General features: G+C 32.3%; 1 pseudogene; it reads left to right on the top strand.

The window, feature by feature from the left end:
* Positions 1–7,584, top strand: part of LOC149250354 (putative E3 ubiquitin ligase SUD1) — a 49,307-nt pseudogene extending 41,723 nt beyond the window's left edge.
* The last annotated feature ends 495 nt before the right edge of the window (positions 7,585–8,079 follow it).

Raw genomic sequence — 8,079 nt, 5'->3', positions numbered from 1 at the left:
ATATTTGATATTGTGTCACCTCCCACACACAGTATTTAAATGAATTTAATGTTTGCCTACTTCAATGATAAACTTAGCAAGATTAAATTTTTTTTTTGGTTTTAAAATTGATCGTGTTTTTTTAATATTAGGTCTTTTATATTAATATAAAAAAAATTATAGACAAAAGTAGTGCAAGCTACTATTATACCAGTGGCATAAGCTCAAAATTTTATAGTTGCATATCTCATAGGCTACTAGATTGTCTTTTAGACTATACAAAGTACCAAAAAAAACACAAGATAATAGACATGACGATGGAAGTGCCATAAAAGAAACTTGTCTTGAAACATCAGGCTCACTTGGTCATTACTCTATTACAGAGTCCATCGAGTTTATTCGGTTGGTTCACTGTCATTCTCTGAGGAATAAAAGTCAAAGTTTTTCTATTTCTTGCCAATTATAGAAACTCTCCTATTTTATCCTATAACATATGTTTCATTTAAATTGGAAAATTTATATTACAATGACCTCAACAATAAACATATTTCAATAAATTTGGAATTATATAGTGGATCTAGAATTTAAAACTTTAATGAGACTAAGTTTAGTTCACTACTTTGAATATATCTATTCATCATTTTTTTCTATAAAATTCTCATCATAAATTATATGAAGCAAATTTATATAAACTTGCATAAACAAATCTTTGACATCTTAATCTAGGACTCCTTACATTATTTCTTCTAATATTATTTACGGTTCCTATTAAAAATTTATTTAATCTTTTTTATGAAAAGGATAATAATTATGTATATTAGTAGTATGAACTAGTTTGGTTATAATTTGATATAGAAAATACCATATTTTCTGTGTTGTTTTATTATTCTAGTATAAGGTTGGCACAATTTTGAAGTGTCAATAAAACTTATTTAATAATAGATATATCCCAATATGTTTTTTACCATTACAACTTTAATTCTAGGTACTATATCGAAATTTTGTTTGCATTGAGTGTCATATCTTATTATATTAGGAGGTCGATAACATTTTATAATTCACAACAAAAAATATTATATAAGACACATATTATGTTTAACTTTTTTCCTTTAACAATGAAAACCAATTATAAGATAGAACTTATAGAAACATTCAATTTGGAAAAATTATATTACAAGGACTTCATAAACATTAATTATTTTGTAAACCAACCTAGATCCATCTTAAATCCAAATCTACCAAGTGCTAAGAATGATCAAGTCCAAAGTTAAGATGTATCTAAGCTGGTACTCTTGCATTGTATAATATATTTCCCCAATCCTTTAAATCATAACAAACACCACTGGAAAATATAATTTTCTATGGAATACCATGGACTTGTAAACCATCATCGATAAACCCATCAAATGATTGCCTCAAACTTATCTTAACTATTTTATTACCTAAAAAATTCAATGCAAATCTCTCCATATCCTAGTAAAAATTGACATTTATGTGCATCAATGTTTACATGGGGTCCCACCATATTGGGTTGTATAGCGCCTTTGGGTGAAATCACCATATTAACTTAAGATACGATAGTATAAAAATATTTTTAGTAATGACAAACCAATTAGTAACCATGAATAGGCCAAACATGGGACTACTAGGCACAACAACAACAATACAAACTAGGTGCCTAAAAGTAGCTCTTAGTAGGAATCAATTAAATCACATTAGTATGTCTAACATTAAAGAAAGATATTATATTTATGGATAATAGACCATATACATTGATGTTTAATTTTTGTGCCTATCGACTCTCATCCCCAAGTTTCCCATAACCCAAGGGGGTCAGTGGTTGATCAAAATATGATGGTGTTACGAGGATCTCAATGTAGGACTTGGAGGGAGTGTCTCCCTTGAAAATTTTGCATTGAAACTACTCTACTAGAAAGTTACAGTAAAATATGTTTTTATGCTAAATTTTCTACCACTTAGTGTATTTGGAAATTTGCTACACCATGGACTTTATTTATACAAATTTAATAAACATTTATAGTGATATTAAAATGTTTTCATTTCTTTTGTTATAGTGATATTAAAATGTTGTCTTATTTATATATTTATTTTTCATGGATTATGTGATGTTTTTTCTCAGCTCTAACATTTTTTTCATGACATTTGATACAAAATAAATAATTTATATTTAAAATTAATTATGTACTTTAGCATTTCCTTTTTCAATATAATTTCTCATCGTTTTTAATAGGTTGATTTTTAATCCTATGTAATGTAAAAGTTACCAATTTGATTAGAGGAAATTAGTTAATATACTATTATTTGTTTATTATTTTATTCATTATATATTATTATTGGTATAATAACTAGCCTAGATCCATCTTATGTTCAGATATACTAAGCACTGAGAGGGATCAAATATTATTTCATGCAAAAAGAGGTTTCCATATTGAGATATTGGTCCCTTTGTGTGCTTAGTATTTCCAGAGATAAGATGGATCTAGGATGCTCCTAGATCATGCCCAAGAAATATTGAAATAGAAGAAGGTATCAATATATTTGAAGGGAAAATAATCATATGGAATATGGCATAGAAGTTCAGGAAAACTTATGGAACTTTAAACACCAACATGGAGATGGCATGTACTTCTCTAAAATATCTTTGAGAAAACATAATCCACTGGTTATCTGAGCTTTGCTCAAAAGGGGTGACTTACCTTATGAACTAGAAGAACAATAAAATTAAGGTTTATGCTCTACTTTAATATATTTGTGAAATTTGAGTGAATATGGTCATATATACTTTTGTGTTCAAGTTGTAAGGCCATTTATCATGAAATGGGAATTTACCTCAATTGTAGATTTGTTGACTAGCTGGAAGCAAGACATATGTAGCTTAGTGGTAGATAAGCTTATAGGCTTAAGGCAGATCCATGTTTTGATTCATAGCCTTTCTAGTTTCAATATGGTATTAGAGCTAGGTGAATAGGAAGTATTACCTTGACATGGAGTGTTGGATGTGGTAATCCACACTTGTACAACAAATTATTACTTATTATGAAATGTGTATGTGGCTTAGTGGTGAAATAATTTTCTACATGGGGGTTGTGTGTATCTCAGTGGAATATGAGCAAACTGGCTAGGGGTGGGCCCTAGGTTCAATCCCCAGCCTTTCCAGTGTCAAAGATATGTGGCTAAGAGAGTCCTAACCCAAAGTGTGGGTTAAGGGTGACTCTTAGTGGTAGAATGAATTTATAGCGGGGGGTAAGTCCTATGTGTATCTTAGTGGTAGAGAATTCTAATGTCCACAGGCAGGTCCTTGGTTCAAATCCCAACTTTTGTAGTTTTCAACATTGTATCAGAGGAATTTTGTGGGTTGGGGGAGAGTGTAGGATGTATCAATTTGAACTTATATAATGAATTTCTAAGTGTGTTTACCATGAAAGGGGTAGAGAATTTCTAGATGGCCTAGTTTTTAGCATCACATCAGAGCTAAGTGGCTTAGATGCATTAGCTATAGTATCTTAAGAGGAGTGTTTGATATGGAAATTCGCACTTCTATGATGAATTTTTAATTGTGCCCACTATAAAATGGACATGTAATTTAGTAGTAGAATACCCTACTGGCTAGTAGAGCATCATTAGTTAGAAATGTACAACTGCATTAAGTTTGAATCCTAGTTTGCCTAGTTTTGAACATGGCATGAGAGCTTGTTGGCTAGGGCTCCTTGGATTATGTTTTTCTTGAGGCATCGTGTTGGATTTGGAAAACCACACTTATAGAGAAACTCAGTAAGGGTGCTTAACATGAAAGTGGAATGGAGCTTAGTGGTGGAGAAACCCTCTAATAGGGTGTAGCTTTGAGTCTGATGCCTCTATTTTCCAATTTTTAACTTAGTACTAGATCTAATGTGCTAGGAAGCCTCATCTATATGCCTTGAGGAGTGCTTGATGTGGCATGTCAAAAATGTCTACATCAAACCCTTAAAGGTTCCCTTCATGAAAGGGGTATGTAGCTGAGTGGTAGAGAAGCTCATTGTCTTTGGGTAGGTACTTAGTTGAATTCGAAATCTTACCTTTTAACAAAATTTAGATCTAACACATATAAAAAATGATAAATATTTGTAAATTGTCTATGATTATTTTAAAACAAGAAACATAATATGGTGAGGTCCCACAAAATTAAAAAAAAATTGTATAGAAAAAGTGTGCAGCGAATACACCATGACCATGTTATAGAGTGGGGGGAAACACGGTATAAATAAAACAATATATGAAATGGAAATTTGAATTTCTATATTTGTTAATTTTGGTTCATTATAAATATGTTAGTTCAATGAGTTAGTAGTAACAGGCTAACAATTAACAACTCTATCATCTCGCGCCTTGAGAGACCAAACTTATGTTAGGAGAAAATTTGGAGTGTATTTGGTTGTTAAAGGTTTTTAAAGTGTTCAAAGTGATCCTAATGTTGGATGCACAACATGCTCTTTTGCTAGGAATTTGTAATTTAATTATATAATATTGAGAGTTCAAAAAAAAAGTTATAATGCGTGTGTTGAACCTTGGAACAATATTCCTTCAAGGATATAAATTAGATTTTTCTCAAAAAAGTTGACACCTAAGAATTTTTTTTTATTATTTTTTTTTTATTTTCCAAGGGTAGGTTATAGTCAAGGTTGAGATAGTTTGTTGGTTTTCATTTCGTTTGATGAGGAAAATTATTCGTTTGCGTACTAGTGGTCTCTAGTTTCTCTTACAGTGTTGTTACCAACCTTTTGACATTATCATGAGTTCATCCTTGATAACTGGCATATTTTGTTTAATTTTTTAGAAAATTTTAGAGTCTTATTTGTGTAGTCCCTTTTGGAAAATAGGTCAATAGTGAAATAGGTTTTACATTCTCCTTTAAGATTGTAGCTATATTTTAATGTAGAATTGAACCACTTTTTGTTGTTGGGTATTCGCATAAACGTTTGGCTGAGTGTAATACTTTTATGTTTTATTCTTGTATCATTATAATTTTATTTTCTTCTAATCTATTTTGTTGGATATTTATCTGTAGGTCTGCAACCACCCCTTCCGTTTTTCTCCTGTTTATGCTGAAAATGCACCATCAAGATTACCTTTTAGAGAGGTTTTACTTGGCACAGCAGCAAAAGCATGGCATGGCTTGCACTTCATTTTGCAGCTTTCCTTCGTACTTTCTATATGGCTCATCTTTATACCATTCATAAATTTCTAGATCTGGCACATATCATTTATGAAGAGCCTTGGGGAGCCTTGGGGAGGCTCAGAAACTGTTTCTGAGTCGTATCTCCACGACACATATTTCTCTTGCTCTTTTGTTTACAGATTGTTTGCATGGATTCCTTATGTCAGCTTTAATTGTTTTTATATTTTTGTGTGCAACCTCTCTGCACGAGTTCTTTAGAAATCTTTGTGAAATTGAGAGGCCAAATCCTGAGAGGGAAGAAGATGGCATCAACAGGAAAAATGGGGAAAGAGCAGGAAGGTGTCTACCTGTACCAGATGGAGCCCATATTGTTGGGGGAAATGGTGAGGGTGGTGGAGATTTCTAGGAAAAATTGGTGTTGGGAAATTGATAAGGAGAAATGCACAAAATGTAGTGGCTCGTGTGGAAGCGAAAGTTGCATGGCTTCAGGAACATGTTGAGAAAATGTTTGATGGTGGAGATGATGCATATGGTATTGATGATGTGCCATTTGATGAACTTGTGGGGATGCAAGGTCCTGTGTTTCATTTGATTGAAAATGCAATAACGGTGAGTCCATTGCCCTTATGAGAAGGTTGTTAAATTTAATTATTTTGGGAAGGCTTACATGTCCCATTAAATTTCATATATTTCCCCTATATGATTTAGATCCTTTTTAAATGACAATTTTCTTTGCTTAGCATTTTTGGTTAAATAATTTTGTTGATATGTTTACCTTGCAAGTGTTGGCTAGTAACACGATATTTCTTGGTGTTGTAATATTTAGACTACCTTTTCAACTAGGACAAAAAGTTCTTTCCATTACATCTCAACTTGTCGTCACTACATCTAGTGCATTACTTACACCAGGAATGTCTAGTGCTTCAGAGTTAGATTTGGCTCTCTTCAACATCACTTTAAAGAATATTCTCGATTCAGTCGAAAATATGTCAACAAGTGCCTTGACCAAGGAGTTTCTTCAAAGGAATATGAGCACTGGTGTCCCTCAATCTAACAATGGTTCAAATTTTACTAAACCTAGGGGATTAATGGAAATATTGACAAAAGCCTTTCTTTCTTCTTTACGAGTTTCTTATCTCCAACTCTTTCTATTAGTTACATGGTTATTTTTCTTTATGTTTTATGTTATCTTGGCTTAATAACCTTGATATGCTACAATAAAGGTGAGCCTTTGACAGTGAGTAGGATCTATTATATAGCTTTGGTGGCACAGGTTTCTACACCTCTTGCAGGGTTGTTTCTATCTAGAGGAAAATACTTTTTCACCATGGTGAATGTTTCTTTTCTTTCATTAGTGGAGATTGGATTTTGACCTTTATTATGTGGTTGGTGGTTGGATGTCTCCACCATTAGACTGCCTGGAACAACATTGTCTCATAGGGTGGGATTTTCCTGGGAGTCACATTTAAGAAGTTCATTCCTTCACTGGATTGTTTGGATGTTGTATATGTTACAAATAAACATCTTTGTCAACCTTCTTTGAGATGTTTTCTTATTCTCTCTAAGGAAATTTTGTTCTTCATGGTGTAATTTTGTAGCAGAAGTTAAATTTATTTACTTTTAATTTTTATGTAGATGTCTTTGCAACGTGCAAAAAGACTGATGCATTGTGTTTAACACTATATTACATATTTCAAGTATCAAATAACATTCTTGTTTGATTTATTAATCAACAAGTAATTCATCCTAGTGTAATATACTTTCTCATAAATCCTACTGATCGAAACTAAAATCCATTCCAAGATCTCATTAATGATCTAATACATAAACATGCACGAAGGATCTTGTTGTTTATGAAGATTGATTGTATTTTTCATATTCCTACCAGTCAAACTTGCAATGTTTTTTTCTCCTTCCCAATACCATTTGGATACATCATATGTTGATAAGTAAATTTAAAATATGTTCTGTTAGTTAGTATTATTGGTTGCTGGTTAATGCGAGTTTATTTCATCAAATAGCTTTGACTTGTTAATTTTAAATTTGTTGTATGATGTCAAATCCATTTACAGAGATCCCAATAGACATGTTTTTTTTTCATATCTATATTCTAGTTTCAATTGATAACTTCAAGCCACAAGAAACTTTTAAGACTGCTCTTTTCCACTAGTTTTTTTTATTGGTTGGATGCTTGGATTGTCTGACTTCCTCTTGCCAAACCCCGAGGACGAGAATGGTCAAGATGGTTTGAATGGTCAATAAAGAATATGGGTAAGGTTACAAGATGTTCATCGTCATCATTTCCAAGAATAGAATCACCATAGATTAGACTTCCTGTTGCCACGAATGTTGGGAGGATGGTACATGAAATTGAGGGTGCGACTTTTGAAGAGAATGACGGAGATGAACAAGATGATTCAAAAGAGTAGGTTTTTTCCCTCTAAACATCCTTTTAAAAATTAGTTCATCTATTTTTTGTCTAAAATATTATGAGGATCCTATTTTGTAGCAATGGACGTCCTTAATTAAAGATCATATTTTTAAGAAACTAAATATGTAGGAATTATTTTCTGACAATAACATATTTGTAAATTCAAATTCTTTCCGTAAAAAATCACATGAAATTTATGTATTCTACATGTTTCAAACCATCTAGTGTGGTTCATCATCTTTGTCCTAATGATGAACCACACTAGATTGTTCAAAACGCATAGGCTCAAAATATTTCATGTGATGTTTTACTAAAAGAATTTCAATTTACAAGTGTTGATAGCGCTAGACCCACCAACATTCAGGGGATCTCCCTGGTATGAAGTCCCAATTAGACCTCAGACCATTTAGTGTAGGAGTCCCATCTGGAATATGTCCCGGTTGTCGATGCAGTGGGCTTTAATGATGTGCTTTGGATACAATAACGCATAGTG

This window comes from Pinus tabuliformis, chromosome 7 (assembly GCF_031772625.1).
Source record: "Pinus tabuliformis cultivar Carrire ecotype Pingquan chromosome 7, CPIR1, whole genome shotgun sequence".
Classification (NCBI taxonomy): Eukaryota; Viridiplantae; Streptophyta; class Pinopsida; order Pinales; family Pinaceae; genus Pinus; species Pinus tabuliformis.
This window is presented reverse-complemented; position numbering and strand designations above follow the sequence as displayed.